We start from the raw sequence: 16,507 nt of genomic DNA on the forward strand, positions 1-16,507 counted from the left end.
ATAAACTTCTGCTGCATTTTGTCCCATTTCCCATTCACGGTTTTAATTACTCTTACCTTTAATATATGCTTTAAAACTTTACATATCAAAAGACTGCTTCTACTGTAAACACACAACACTGCTTCAAACACACCACGGCTGTTGCCATTTAGGAAAATAAATAACTTTTGCACATGTTCATATTCTATTAGAACCATAATGAAGAAATATGCAAAGAATGAAAACAATACCTCACTGCTCAGGGTAGAAGTTTTAAATATTTAAAAAAAAAAAAGGAAAGAAACAAGAACCCAAACCCTATGATGCCTATGATTTTCTCTTTCACTACAAACACGGCTGATGTGCATGTGGAGAATAAACAATATGTTTAGTCACCCAAGAAAATACAAGCTTTTCCTACAGCTTCTGGTTCACTTACTCCAAGAAACAGGAGTTTGCTGAGAAACAGAAATTCAAAGTTTCTGTTTTCCCTCCCAATAGGAAAAACAACCCCAAGAAAACCCACATTTTCCTTAATGAAACATACCTATTAACTTCCCTTCTTTATACAACACCTAAACCAGAGCAACAGCATTTCTATCCGCATAACCAACCCCAGCACCCACGGCCGCTGGGAATGCGCCAAGCGACCGACCGCTGGGAAGCGCGACCATGCCCCAGCCCCAGGAGGAGGTGTTAAGCTGCCGGTGCCAGGGGAGCGACACGCGAGCCCTGCCAGCTCGGCTGGTGGCACGCAGCGCTCTTCCTCAGCAGTCCCACGCGGCTGTCTGTGCGTTTGTACAGAGGGGTCACTGACATGAAATTAAGCCACCAAATTTAAGCCAGTTTTGATATCTGAGAACGTGATAATTAATTCAGTGGAGTAAAGCTCTGCTGGTTATGTATCCCAAGTTTATTGGGAGCAGCAATTAATGCTGTGTATGCCGAAGACTTCCATATAAATGCCAGCCTTAATAACAGCCATTCAAAAATCCACAGAAAAAATCCCAAGTATTATTCTCACTGCGCCTGCTGGGATGCCCAGGCAGTGTGTAACATCCCTTTCATACTGCGCAGAAATGCGGCACACAGCCACGGCATATCACACATGTCATTAAAACACCAGAGTTCCTTCATAATAATAATACTGTGATCCCAAATCTGGTGGCTGGTCACAGCCTAGGAAAACAGAAGAGCGATGAGTGATTTGCACAAAACCAGGATGCAGGATAAAAGAAAGATTTGTTTCCTCTAAAGAAAAAAAACCAGACAGACCTAAATCATAACCGCCACCTGTAAATATTCAGTCAAACGGATCCTTTCTGATAAAAGCAACCTGGAAGAGTCTGGTTTACTATCATTACTTCTAGCTCCTAATTTTAGCCTACAAAAAATAAAGAATTGAATAGTTGCTTTTCTGTCACCCATGGCCCTACTCTGAAAATGAAAACGGTAATCATTCCCGATTTAAAACAAAGCACTAATTTTTAATGGGGGGGAAGAATCAACCACTGGAAACAGCCCATTTCTCACCTTTCTTTTCAAGGCATTTTGGGATGACAATCCTTCCGATTCGGAAGGGGCACCAGCGACCCACGGAAGCAAACAAAGCGCACACTCCCACACCCAAAGGCCAGGCATCCCAGCTGAAACACACCCAGCACAAGTCCCACTGAAATACTTTTTCTTGCCCTTGCCACGTGGGCCAGCAGTCAATCATCATCTCACAGGAGTAAAATCCAAGCCGTGCCGCTTGCCTGAAGGGTGCCAACAACAGGCCTCCTCTGGCAACACGATCGTTACTAACGTGCAACTTGCATCCAAAGTTTTCGGTTCAAAAAACTAATACAGTTAAAGAAATCCACACCTCACAACCCGTACTTTGGGGGGACATTCCCCGTCACATTGCCTATCCCTTGCACCTCTCGTGCAGGGTTTCCTCAGACATGCAGCCAGCCTTCGTGTCACACGTCCTCACCACAGAGGATGGCACAAGTCATCTGCATGGCCAAGGAGCAGGGCTAACATCACATGCCAGCTACCTCGTGACAGCCTGGGGCACCTTAAAAGGCACGGAAGCTGAGGACACCAGGTAGACTTCTGGGCAGCTCTGATGGCCCACTCCTAAGCCCACTTCTGTACATCTCCACACTCCATGTGACAACAAGAAAATGAGTAGATCTAAAAATTCCTGTCGGCATGCCATTTCTTAACTTCATATGTAAAGCATCTAATTAAAAGCTGTCAACCCCATGCTAACATTCTAATTACTTTGCTCTTTATCTTTGGTTTTAAGAAAAAGGTTGTTTTAAACGCAGAAATTGTTATACCATGAAATAGCAATGAGCATACAAAGGAAATGAGCATGTAAAATTCTCCTTGGACTACTCCTGTTCAAAAGCAAAAAAGCAAGTTTCCCGATCTTCATTCTCACAGTGAGCTGCCTTTCCACAACAACACTTCAATTTCTGAAGCCATCTCTGGTGCCTTTTAAGATAACAGCGCTGAAGTTAGACTTCCCAATCGACTTGTGGGTTTTGGGTTTTTTTATAAATACCTGCTCCCCATCAGAGGGGATCAAACATACGCTGTTATTTCACTACAGCGCTTTGCCTCTGCCAGTCTTCAGCAGCCACTTAGTAAAACCAATCTGCTCCAGCTGCATTACTCTCACCTTGCAAAACTGAGAGGTTCTCCGCAACTGAAGGTCCTTTAAAGGAACCATTTTGCTTTAAGTTTAAGCATTTTATTGAGCTTAAGATACTGTGGTGCTTGCTATTTATAGCTAACAACTATGAAAACATCCATTTCAAAAGCATTAACAATTTTACTACCGTTTTCCATACGGTGTGCAGATACTTTCTACCTCCGATTATGTTAGCCTCCAGAAGAGCCAAGTATTCCTGTGTGTGCTGCTCTGTTTGGAAGAAAAGGTTCTTTCACCCACAGCTTCTGAGAGAGGCAGAAACACGGCTCATCCATGAGCCTGCCACATCCAACTGACAGCCCTCTGGAAAATGCTAATTTTTAATCGTTCATTTTTGCCAACCAGCTGTAGCCATTTGACAAGCCCCGCACTGGGTCTCTCAAGGCCTTTTAAAACTTCCGGTCTTGCTGTGAAAGCATTTGAGTTAGCTTACGCTTCTGAATTGGAAATAATAAAAGTTACAGACCCTACTACATTAGGAATGGCTAAACATAGCTTGTGTGTGTGAAACTCCTGGACCCAAACTTCAGTTTCTGTGAAACAAAACACTTTTAATCTCAAATTTAGGTACTTTTAGAATCTTTCAGGACAAACCCAGGCCTGTCCTTAAAACAGACAAGGGGAGGAAAAAAAGAAACCTAGACAACACTTCTAAGTAGGTTCGTATTGTACTTGGTACAGAGTATGCCTCCCCGCTGCTCCACAGAGGAGTTTTATTTGAAGGTTAACGCCTAATTCCATGCAAGTGATTTAGGCCTATCTTACTGCTGCCTTTTGCAGCGCATTTCATTGTCTAACTTCTCTGTGTAATTAAAATACCTCTTAATCCATTTATGTACTAGCTCCTGCCACCACCTGAGCCCTCTAGCAAGCACCTTTCCTGAGCCAGCCTTTAGCAGAACCAGCATCCTCGTTCTGGAATCACAGGGCACATGCGTCGCTCTCCTCAGAGCATCTTCTCTGTCAGTTTTTAAAATCTATGCAAATTCAGCTTAGTCCTCTACCATGACAGATCTGGAAATTTCAACACCACCTTACGAGTTCATCTTCTGCAAGGAGGTCTGCTGTCCTGCCATAACAACACATGCATTTACCCATGCCAAAAAACACGTGCTTGCAATCTCAGTTGAAAGAGCAACCCCAAAATGGGGAAAGCCCAGTTCGTCGCTTGAACGCTGGCTGGCTGCCTGAGAAAGTTCTCAAGCATTCACATTCAGCAGTGGGGAAAACTCGGGACATGCTAATGCCACATGGCAAGCAAGAACACCCTACAAGAGCCCGACGCTGCTGTGCAACCAGCATCCACCTCGTTAGGTCGGGAGAGCTAATGATACTAGCACAAACATCAGCATCCCATGAATTTCCCATCCCTGTACAGCAGCAAAAGCAGTGTGGGCAGCAGGAGCTAAAGCTCAACACTAGTTAGGTTTGAAGTCGGACCGGTCACTCGGCGTCTCTCCACTCAGCTCCACACCGTCCATTCCTGGCTTTACCACCGCCGTGTCATGTGGGTTAGCAGTCTTATTTTAAACCTTGGCACACACATTACTTAAATAATCCACAGATTTAAAACATCCTCAGGACTTACTGAGATGAACTTCAACAGCTTCCTGGGACCAACAGGATTTAGCAGGCCAAAAATTAAGGGTTTACAAACTCAAATTTCTGATTTATAGCAGAAGCTCGTATTTCTTAAATTCAGTCCTAGTGAGAGCTGGAATACTGTCAACCAGATCTAAGTGTTATTTTTTTTCCAGGTCTATGTTTACACTTCAAGGACTATGCAGAAGCAGAGAAGCAGACCAAATGCCTCAACGTGGGGAAGGTTCAGAGAAGTTTGGGTAATCTGTCTTCAAACAGGTTTTCAAAGCAGTATAGATCTAGACATTCACGAGAACTCAAGCAAGGAGGGTCCAAGCTTTAAATTTAGGAAAATCATCATTTTACCTTGCACACTCACAAAAACTTCGACAAGCATTGCGAGGAAGGGGGGTTTCTTTTCTGCCATGGAAGGAGGCGCAACTGAAGAATTTCAGCCTCACCCATGTAAAATTAGCTATTTGTTTTGGATAAATCCCACAAAATGTTTCCGGTCCAGCTAGTGCTCCTACCTGCGGGTTTAGTGGCAGGCGACCGAAGGGCGGTGCTGCAGGATGGCAAGCGGCCAGCCGCCAACTCCTGTCGCTCCTCAGAGACTGGGAGGGTAGCTCCGCTCATTACAGCATCCGTGTCACTGCAAGGCAAGGACGGAGGCCGCTCTCGGCTGCTGCGTCTCTGGGGCTCCCGGTGTCACCACAGCCACTGCTGCCAGGGAAACGCTCTCATACAATCCTCACCAGCAAAGTCTGCTGCAAATTTAGGGATGCCCCTCGCTATATCCCGTCTGTCAGCCGTTCCCATCGCTGCAATGCGTGTGTACACATTGGAAAGGAGAGAGAGAAGAAAGAGCATCACCTCCTGACTTGCCAGCTGGACTGGGGAAGCACTGAGGGATCCCCCTTTTTCTGCTCCAAAATGATTAAGTAAAACCACATCACACCATTGCATGTGTTGCTACACGCCGGCTGGCCAAAACCAGAGCGTGCAGACTGTCTTTCAGAACCAGCACATGGCAGTGGCGGTTGGTTTTTAGCCGCCAGCAGGGCAGGAAACCACTCAAACTTGACTCCTGCCTGAGGTACAAACCCTTAAAGATGCTCTGAAGGTCCCACTGCTCTAGGACTCAACCTTAGGATCAAGCTTCCCTGCAGAACCTTGACGTCCCTGGGAGCCCCCCAGTCATCCCTCTTGATTACTCCTCCCCATGCAGATCCCTGATGGGGAGTATCTGAATATTCTGCGGTCTTCCATTAGAGTTACACTGCAGTGCACGGACATCACGATACCAACATACTGCCAGGCTGCAAAGACACATTTGCCAGGGACCACTTATGCATTTTTCCCCAATGGACAGCACCGTCTTTATCACATTAGGATGTATCTCTACGGGTCTTCAAAAAAGACTTACTGGTCCCTAAATACCCATATGCCTCTACCAGAGAACTTCCTTTATATTTTGGCATACATAGGACCATTAGGCTTACACAATTTTAAATCCATACTTGTATCAATGGGAAACATACAGGATATTTTTACTGAAAAAGTTTAGACATGTCAAGAATTGGTAAAAAAAGCAGTCAGAGGAACGCTGATGTAACTGCATGCAAAGATTATAAAAATAAGGTTAAAACACATTTATATAGCCAAGCATGGTTTGGTAGCAGCTCTTGCATGTGTTTAAGTCACAGCACATGTTTAAAGCCAACATCGCTTTGTCACCAAGTTATTTCAGTCTCCTTTGGTAGTCATCTTAGCAGCCTACAAACTTATCTAACAATAAGTCCAAGATCAATCACTCTTGAGAAACAAACACCAAGTAACTAAAGACATTTTTCTATTTTAATGCTTCTCTTTTCAAATCCACAGGTATCATCACATACTTTTCTAATACATGACAACATTTGAAGCTAACAAGCCTCAAATGGAAGGAAGCGAAGGGCGAATAAGAGCCAGTGCTATGGCACAGCCCCTCTGTCAGCACTGGATTTCTTTTTCCAAGCCACAGCAGCTCCACGTCGCCCCTCTGCACCACCCCACCCCCACCCCCCCCCCCGAGATCTGGTACCCACTCCATCACCGCAGCACTGCACTCCCTCTACCCTAGCCGCAAGGCTTCTCCACGGATAGTTTAAGACATTAAAACAGATCTCAGACTTTCCTGGTATGGCAACACAGACTTTGCCTGTTGCCCATTTCCTACATTTTCCTCTGTCAGAGGAAAACAGCTTTATACACCCAGGAAAAACAGCCACTTACGTTTTCAAGAGGGGAGGGAAAAAACCCAGAAAAGGATATTTGCATAATTTTTTTTTCTTTCCTTTCTAATACTTCACAGAATTCTGTTAAAGGGAGTCACCAAAACTGAACTCTGTCCTAACACTTTACTCCTGTGTTTCTTTCTGCTGACCAGCAGCACTACAGTGGTTTAAGAGAGCACGCACCCAGCGCCAGCCATATCACAGGCAAACAGAAGTTTCCCACGACAAAACTGTCGGGACCTCCCGGCGTGCCACCCCAGGTGGGTGCCTGGCCTGGTGAGACCGCGTGCTCCCCAAAGAGCACCGTTTTACCCCTAGACGGGCATCAGGGAAACAACCACACAGAGACCCTGCCTCTCCTGCTCGCATGCCAGTCACGCAGGATGCTCACCAGACAAGGTCATCACATAGCGCTGGAGGTTTCCTTAACACCACATGTATCACGAACACCCAGGTTCCCTCCTGTATTTACTTCCAGATGAATCTCTCCATAAATTCATATATTGTGCCCTGTATGCATATACCCTCAACTCATTTAAACAACCTAATTAAACTATCTTTCCATTATGCTGCATTTAAATCCCAGTTTAATCCGGCGAGCGCTGAATTCTCCATGTGAGAGCAACTCTCCTCCCCATTTTCCTTCCTTGCAACTCCCTTTCATCTTTCGTGCCGGTTCTCTGCACAGCTTCCTGCACAGCCACACAATCCCACACCTTGCTAAGGCACATCCCTTCCTAACAATAACCCGCTTTGCAAACAGAATTAAGGCGGCAAATGTAAACGCGGGAGCAATGAATTAGTTGTCATATTTACCCAAACTACTGCTTCCAGTTCCTTATAATGAAATTCTATATTAAATACATAGGATGGCTTAATGTCAAGCTCCTCATTTGCTAAATTGAGCAGCTGGCCAGTAAGCACCCTGCAGCATCTCCCTCCAACCCATCTAAGAAATTACAAGGTTTCCAATAAAGGCTTAACTAATTTGTGCCAATATTAGTCACACCAAATTAATGTCACTTAATAACAGTTTGGAGGGCTTTCTACCTGAAAAACGCTGCAAAGGAATGACATGTTTCTACAACAGACAACAAAATATGTAAAGTTTACGGTAGTTTCTTAATTAGTAACTAAAGTAAGTTAATTCATAAAGGTAGGGAACATTCAGTGCCTGCCAGCTTCTTTCCCTTTGGAATCTGTCCTTTGCACACAATAATTATACCAGGAAACCTCCCTCCACAACCAGCTAATAGGCATAAGAAAAAATGAGTTGTGACTAACAGAATTCTGCAAGAACAAGATTTTAGCACCGCTATCAAACCCAAGGGGTATTTTTTAAACTCATATTCTACACTTCAAATCTGCAAAAGTAGATTAGAAATGTTCCTTTTGTTGCCTTTGAAAATTAAACTGCACTTGCACTACATAAAAAATAAAAAGAAAAAACCCAACCTCCAACAAAAGAACTAAACATGCCACAAAACTGCTTAAAAGCGTATCACAGCAAAGCATGCCTAGTGCTTCCAGGAGGGTTTTCCCCAGGGCAGGCAGAGCTGATGCCTGCCTGACGGGATATATTACCTGGGGTGCAATATAATCCGGCAAGGAAGACAAAGGAAATGGAGAAAGATTTCTGCTGGATTTCTACAGAAAAAAAGGACAGCCAAACAACAAGAACTAGATGACTAAATCAGCAGGTTACAGCTCTATTTTGGCAACAGCTACAGGAGGACACCACCAAGATTCTGCCAGAGGTTTTTAAATTGTGAAGTCCAAAAGATTAAACTGTCAAATATAAGCCTGCCAGGAGCTTGCCTAAAGTCCTTTACAGCAGCAGCACTCTCCATAAGGTAAAACAAACAAGAATTACAGACACTGGCTATCCCGTATTGAGATCAGAAGCAAAAATTTACATACTTTATTCTGCAGCAAGCCTTCCTGTCACATATTATTACTCTTAATGCATTATTACTGAAGTTAGTAGTTTACATTCATGAATATCCTAAACTGCATCTGACTTCATTCATCTGAGATAAGTGTTCAGTTCCAAACACAGCGCAGACTAATGATACAGGCAGAAATCAGCATCTAGTTAACCATCCTAATTGTTATCCAGACTACTTTAAAAGACACTAATCAGTGTTATACACAGACGTAAAGTTTGTTCAGCAGTAAAAATCAACACCTAAACGCTTACCAAATCAAGTTTTCGGGGGAGAAAGTAGCTCAGCACATTTTACTTAAAAAAAAGAAAATTGATTTGATGGTAGGAGACAGAACTTAGAGGTTCACCTTAGATCTTAAGCTAAAGTGAGTCTGATCTTTGTAAAGCGTAAAAAACCCACCACACCAGGCCTGCCCATCGTCCTGCAGGCGGTGGAGGCCAAGCGCCCGCGGTCTTCGTCAGGGCAGACTCCCACATTTATTTCCAGTCACCCCGCTACGGGGTCTGTGCACAGCTAAACCAGCATCCGTTTGCAATCCCAGGGCACTCTCCACGATGCTGTGGCCAAATTCTTCTGCCAGAGCTCCGCAACCTTCCGCCCAAAACAGCCTTTCCGGAAGGTGAATGGAAAGTGGCAAGAGAGATGACCATCTCCGTAGGGGTCCAGGGGAGTACAGAGCTGCAAAGCCTAACACCTCTACTGGGCTAATAATTAACTCAACTGGTGCTAATGATAAAAGGAACGAATTTGGTCACCTGGATAAATAGTCTGCTGGAGAGGAGTGAGTACGGTCTGTACGGAGAGAACTGCCCAACAAACCCTTCCGAGTTCTTCACAGGCACCCATTCATTCTGACCCCTCTGAATTTCCACAAGGACTTCAACAAAGTCCCTTACCAAAACCTAAGGGCTTTCTTAAGGAAACTAGGTGGACAGAGCTAAAAGGAAAGGTCCTATGTGGAGAGATAGATGATTGAAAAACAGAAACAATGTAAGGATAAGAGTAAATGGTCTCTTCTTAGAGGGAACAGAAGTCACCAGTGAAGTTCAGCAAAGACCCGTGCTCAGACTTTGGCTGTTTGACACATTCACGTGACGCAAGGAAAGGGGAATGAGCAGCCAGTCAAGCAGGTCTGCTGCTGATAAAAAAGATACATTGTAGTAAGAAGGCCAGGACGTGAGGAATTCCAGACAATCCTGGGAGGCTGAGTCAATAACACTGCAGAGGAAAGCAAACGCAAATAAACACAAGAAATATAAGAAGATGCACATGGGAAAGACACAGCCATGGCTATATGTAACAGAGGGATTCCACACTGACTGAGCAGACTGCACTCCTGAGCAACATCTTGACGTTATGATTTCACAGATTCATTAACTCACTAGCAGTCCACAAAGCAAATCAAACACTACAAATCATTAAGAAAGCAAACAAAACATGGTTATGCTACTGTAGAGCCTGAACGCTCACCTACATGTTGAAAACCTATATACAGCCCTGATCCTCCCGTCCTGAAAGCACATGGGATAAACTCCTGGAAAGGGATGCTCATGGTCAGGAATGGCTTCCAGACAAAGAATATCTGAGTAGGCCACTCTTCAGGCAGGTCAAAAGCCAACTTGAGGAGGAAGACAGAGGCTTACAAAATCACAGGTGACATAACGCAGGATCACTATCTCTGCCACACAGGAGACAAGAGCTGCCAAAAGAAGGAAGCCAGCTGAGAACAAGCAGAAGGAGGGAATTCTTTACACAGCCAGAAGCAGGCCCTCTGACAAGCAGCTCTCCTGGCCAAAGGCCATAGAGGCAGCAATGAGGTCCCAGGAGGCTGCAGGCAGACCAGACAAGCATTTGGAACCAAAAGCCACCAAATGTTTTGAAACGGGGAAAGCTTGCACCCAGCTCTGGCAACCCCAAGCTGAGAACAGCCAGAGGCTCAGAGAGCAACTATAGAAGAGGTTTTGAATAAGGTCACCCTGTTCCTATTTTTCCTTGGGCATCTGCTTACAAGGAGAGACGAAAGAAAAGAAAAAAAAAAAAAAAAAAAGGAAAGGTTGCAGAAGACAACAGATCAAAAGGGAACACGCTGAAGGTGAAGGGTTAAAAAAAAATGGGAAACTAAAGCAAGATGCCACATAGAGCATCCCAACAGGACCCTCTGGTCCTTAAAGGTCTGGGGACAGCAGCAATTAGTCCTCTGCCAAGACCCACAATGAGACAAGGAAAGAGAAACAGGCACAGGGGTGCTGAGATCCTGCCCATCAGGTCTGGAGCTCACCAGCCCATGGGGCTCCGGCCAGCTAGGACAGGGGCAGGAGGAGGCTGGCAAGCAGATCCCATTCTTTCGCAGGGTGGCAGATAGGAAAGCTATAATCAAGAAAACACCCATAAGCTCAGGAAGAAGCTTTGGAGGAGCCAGAAGAGGAACTGCAGCCTCCTACGTTAGATGTACATGTCCTGAGGTCTCCTTTTCCCTGCAAAAGGGATGTGAGTCACAGAGTCAACAAAGCACATCATGAATGCGCCCGTTTTCACCCCTCCTTGATTAATTTTCTCACATTCGATTTCAGCAGGCGACAGATTAGCCTAAAGTATAGGTCAGCCTGCAAGAGCTCCTCATCCCTCCTGATGGCAAGAGACCACTGTCTACCAGAGGGCAAGGAAACAACGCAGAAGCACTTAGAGGCATCTCCAAGGCACTACTTGGAGGTGAAACAGCCACCACGTGGCTTGCCCAAGTCCCATGTGGCATACTGGGCTACCGAGATGAACCCTTGGTTTGGCCCATCACAGCTGCTGTTTCATTCCTGTACTTCATACATCTCCTAGAAGCAGTCAGGTACTGCTGACGGTCATAGGATCCATTATAGAGCATCCACAGCTGGCTGTATTGTGTTGCATACACAATATTTTTAGAACCGACTACAGACTTCTGCATGAGTTCAGCTACTGCAACCACCAGGCTAGATAACTCTCAGCTGTTCTGCACAACAGCAAATAAGACAAACCCCATGCGCAACTGGCTCAGCTAGACTTGTTTTCAAATTTGCTTTAAACTTCATTTATTCCAGTCCTCCAGTCACAGCGTAGCTTGGAGCACTGGTCTTAGTTTACACCATCTGCGTCAGCTGTACAGCCCCCCAAAACACTCCTTTTTTGAGAATTACTCCAATAGAGGAAGAAAAAAGGTTTTCTGCAGTTCATTTTTTAACCTGAAGGATGATAAGCTCAACCAGCTCAAACACCGACTGTCCTTTTGCACAGTTTTGACTTAAAGAAAAAGGAATTTCCACACAATTAGACGCAGCTGCAAGCCAACACATCTTATTTTGGAGGGGAAAACTAACTTGCAAAACACTTCAGAAAGCAGCCACTAAGCACACTGCAGCCCTTTCTAAGTAGTGCTACAAATTGTAAAGCAGGCATTTTATTTTTATTACAGTTTTGAATGTCAGATTTTAAAAATAAGAAACACTAGCACAGAAAAATCTATATTCAGTTAACTCAGGCCTACAGAAAAGCTCTTCCTGAGTCACCAAGCCTCATCTCCTACTGCCACAGCTGAGCACATGATATAAACTTCCTCAATATATCCTCAAGAGCCAGTTAGGGGGCTTGCTCCCACTCCTCCCATTTGAAGGTTTTTCTAGAACCTCACTCCGTTTAGGGAAGAAACTGTCTAAATCCCAGCTTAAGTTTATTCATACCAGTTTATATCCGTTTGTTCTCGTGCCAACATTGTTCTTCAGCTTAAATAGCTCCTCTCTCTTCCAGTGTTTAGATCCCTGCTGCATCTGCAGATTGCAATCACATCCCCTCCCTCAGGCCTCATTTGCCAGCCTAACCCAGCTAGGATTTCCTCATCTCCTCCAGAATAACTGGCACTTCTTTGCCCCAGACCCTCTCTGCACCTGTCCCCCCCACACCACGGGCGAGAGGATGGGTGCCTGGCACTGCCCAGGAACTCGCGCTCACCCCATCACCCCTCCTGCCAGCGTCCTGCCCTAACACGCTTCACCCTTGCCTTTACTTTCTCCACGTCAGCAGGGCAGCAGCAGCTTGGCCAGCGACGAGCTAATGCACCCATCACATCTCCTGCTCTGCTGTTCCCAGCAGTGGAGCTCCTTGCGCCCAACAGGGACAAAGGCAAGGCCACGTCTTCCGCTAGCAAGGGATGTACGTATGGCACAGTTTGTTTTCGGTGTGGGTGATTTGTTCAAGTGTGACTGCACATCCTAAGTCAGAGCTTCCAAAGTGCACAGATCTGCCATCTGAGAGAGATGTCATCAATTGATTACCTACCAACTACCAGGATCCATTTCAGTTTTTCCCAGCCTTTGCTAAAAAAATCCTTACAGCAGGCAATCTCAAGTACTCGGATTCCTACCTAACTAGCTCCCAAAGTCACCACGCTCTTGAGCTCAAACCCTGCAGCAGCCCTCTCTAGGGTCCTCAGGCATTTCCTAAGGAAATCACCATCCCTCCTGACCGAGGGCACAGCAGAGTCCACCCAATGCCCCACCAAAAATGACCATTTTTGTCACTGTTCCTGACTTAGCCGTAGAACGGAAAAACAAAATAAATAATCCAGGTTTCCAAGTCATGCATGCCCTCTCCTAGGAAATGATTCTCACACTGTTGTGATCTGCTGCTTCGATGCCTCCTTCTCCAGGAGCACGTTCACTCGTGCTGCTTCAGAGCCAAGAATCTCCCTCCTTGTTATAATCAAGTCACGCCATCTTCGCAACACACGACAAACCTACTCTTCCTCCCAAAGAGTCCTCTCCAAACCTCAATTTCCCTTAAGTGGAAAAAAAAACCCAAAACATAAGTCAAAAAGTATTCCATCGAACACTCGTCACTGCAAAGGAAGAACAAAAATACCCACACTCAGCATGGCTGTTCCAAGCAAGGAAGTTAATCGGCCAAGACTTCGTCCCAAGGTCACCGTGAGAGGATGTCTCCCCCTCTAAGTGCTAGCACATCTGCGCACTTCTTTTAACCACACGCAACTACGCAGGCAGAAAATAGTTTTGAACACAAGACAGACAACTCATCCAAGCCTTCAGAAAGCACCAGGAGCAGGAGACGGCAGGACGATGACGCGTCAGATCTAGAACGAAGCAGAGAAACACTCCGGCGAGCCAGCGGACACAGCAAGCCTGCGGCAGCTGGGCAGCAACCCGCACCTCGGCTCTGGGGCAGCTCTCGGGCGAGCGCCGTCGCCTGCCGCGGGCACCGTCACCCGGCACAGCTCCGCCACGGGCACCCTCCTCCCGCACAGTGACCCGCAGCACCCACAGCGCACCAAGCCTCCCAGTCCGTCACCGGCGCAGCTCTGCTGCTTTTTTTTCCCTCCTTGGTTTTAGTTATTTTGTGATTCAAGCACGGGACCACACGTATCCTCCCCACCAAGCAGGAGCCCAGTCAAGAATTATCAAACACCGCAAACTAGCCGGGCAACGCGACGAAGAACAAGTGGGAACCACGACACCTCCCATTCTGGTTTACCTGCCTGAATCCGTCCCCACTCCCGCCACCGCCAGCAGGAGCCCCGCTGCTGTCACGGTGGGGTTCCACATTTCGCCCCGCTCCCCGTGTTTTCGCACGCCCCGCTCCCAGCCCGCAGGTGCGGTTTAATCGCGGAGCTGAACTCGCACAGCCCGCTCCAGCGACCCCCCCAAGCCCCAACCGGCCCACGCCAGCTCCTGCTACGGCCACTCCGGCCCCTCTTCACGCTTCCTCACCCCACGGCCGCCCCCCGCAGAACAAGACCCGCCGCCGCCGCTCCCGCTCGCGGCTCCCCCCGCCGGCCCCGCCGGCTCCCTGCAGCGGCGCCGCAGCGCTCCCGCACCGCGGGGGGAGGCGGCGGGGGCCGGCCGGCGGCCGCACCGCCAGCCCCAGGCCGCGCCGGCCCCGCACGCCCCAGGCCGGGATGCGCCGGAGCCGCCCCGGGCAAGGGCAGCGGAACGCTCCCCCGGCAGCGAGCGAGCGAGCGAGCGAGCGGGCCGGAGCGCAGCGGGAGCGGGGCACGCTGCGCTTCCCTCCTTCCCGCCCGGCCGCGGAGCGCACCTGCCTCCCGCTCGGCTCGGCTCCGCCGGGCTCGGCGCCGCGCCGCCCGCCCCCGACGCGCCCGCAGCCCGCTGCGGGATGCGGCCAGCCTTCCGGAAACGCTTCCCAGCCCGCCGCGCTTACCCAGGAAACGATTCCGGCCGCCGGCCGCTGCCGCCCCTCCTCTCCCCCCGCCCCGCCACCGCCCAGAGCCGCGGCCCGCGGGGCGCCGGGCGGGGAGCCGCGGCGCCATGTTGTGTGTGCGCGAGGGGCGGCCCCGGGCTCCGCTCCCGGGCTGGGCCCCTCAGCGCCGGGCGGGGGGGGCTGTTAGCCGGCAGCCGGTCGGGAGCCTCCAGAGCAGGTGGCCGCACCGCGACCGGGCGGGTCTGTGCGTGGCGTCAAAAAATTAAAAGCCGCTTTTTCTCTGGGGGGAGTGAGAAAGAAGGGTCCGGCTCGTGTTGGCGAGTGCCCCGATGGAGGTGAGGCAGCAGCGGCTGCGCTCCCTAAGTGCCGCTGCGGTATCCCAGGAACCCTCCTGCCAGAGAGCTGGGTCTCCGAGGAGGTGGGGAAGCCCACCTGAAAGGACGGGTGTGGACCCCAGGAGCAGCGCAGCGGCGGGCGAGGGTCGAACACCCGGGTGGCTGATGGGCATCAGCGAGCCCCTCTGGCTGGGGACTAAGGGAGGGCGCTTGGCCCCAGCCCAGCTGAGCGGTGGTGGGTCTCAGAAGTGGCGTAGCCAGCGTGGACGGAGAGAAACGGGGTGTTCTCACGCGCAGAAAAGAAAGGAGTGAAGGGCCCGGTCCTGGAAACCTGACACTTGAAGTCTGAGAGTGTATCCTTAGCCATGTCTTGAGATGACTGGGTGGAGAATCGCGGCAACATCCCAGGCAGTTCGTAGTGAGGTTCAAAAGAATGCACCCATGGGAAGATCCTGCTGGTTAAAGCCTTCCAGATACGTGGGATTCCATCCGTTCTGTCAAGATAGGCCTTTGAGGTTACAGGGAAAAAAACTGCCCATTGCTACAGCAAAACATTTAACATGGGGCAGTAGCTCGGTGGAAAGCACATACCTGCTAATGGACCTTTTACTCCTACACCTCCTAACAATCTTAGGAAGTGCGCAGAGCAACAGATGCAAAACAATCGGCAGTAAAATACAGCGACGTACTGCAGTGACCAAAGGCATGAGGTCAGAGAAGACTATTACAACAATTAAATGGCCAGTCTCATTTTCCCTTACACAAAAACACATTTAGCAATCCTACTAAGTGCCCAAGTCTACTTAAAATTTATCACACCGTTTATAACGGCAAATATATTTCTCTGGAAGCGATGACTTTTCCTATGCATTCTAGAACCTTCTTCAGTGTTTTGTTCCCTGAGACAGAATGCTCATAAACTGAGCACAATTAAAGAGATCAAGATGAATAGGAATATAGCATCTTTAATTGGAAATATTTATGGGTTTAGAAGATCCTATTGATATCCACCAGCCTAAAGAACAGAAAAAAAAATTTTTGCAATTATAAGCACTACAGCAATGAACAAGAAGTAGCGACAATTAGGCAAAGATGTAATAATTCAGAGCAATTGTACTGGAAATTGTACTTTAGTACTTAATAACTTACTCTTAAATATATTGTTCTCTTTTGTAGTGGTACCCACATTTTCCCGTTTGTCTTAAGATTAGATGCGATTTAATCTTCTAATTTGTTTAAAATGAGTGACGCTTTTATAAGCTAAGCCTCACATTTTAATTGATATTTTTAGATCCAGAACTATGATGAAGCTCCAAAAAAAAGCTTCCAAATAGTTCTACTGACCTTTAATAGAGAGGCTTGCAGAAGGACTGACGACCTCCTGAGATATCCAAAGGTGGTTCAGCACATTCCAGCATTTGCAAATCAGGGTGCTTCCCTCTTCAACAAAGCACACCACCCAGCAGGAGGGAAAGCTTTTACGCT

The 16,507-nt window shown here is 47.7% G+C and overlaps 1 protein-coding gene across 7 annotated transcripts in view; it reads right to left on the reverse strand.

The window, feature by feature from the left end:
- The window catches only part of APBB2 (amyloid beta precursor protein binding family B member 2), a 196,126-nt gene extending 181,368 nt beyond the window's left edge, over window positions 1–14,758 (reverse strand). For 4 of the 7 annotated variants that reach the window (XM_075420738.1, XM_075420736.1, XM_075420737.1 and 1 more), the window contains exon 1: window positions 14,565–14,650. The gene's annotated coding sequence lies outside the window, so the exon portion shown is untranslated. Of the gene's footprint in view, window positions 1–4,797; window positions 4,817–14,564; window positions 14,651–14,687 lie in introns of those variants that run through there. The other 3 variants (XM_075420730.1, XM_075420735.1, XM_075420731.1) reach the window with 3 other exon arrangements.
- Between the last annotated feature and the right edge of the window lie 1,749 nt (window positions 14,759–16,507).

Source organism: Opisthocomus hoazin, chromosome 5, assembly GCF_030867145.1.
Source record: "Opisthocomus hoazin isolate bOpiHoa1 chromosome 5, bOpiHoa1.hap1, whole genome shotgun sequence".
Classification (NCBI taxonomy): Eukaryota; Metazoa; Chordata; class Aves; order Opisthocomiformes; family Opisthocomidae; genus Opisthocomus; species Opisthocomus hoazin.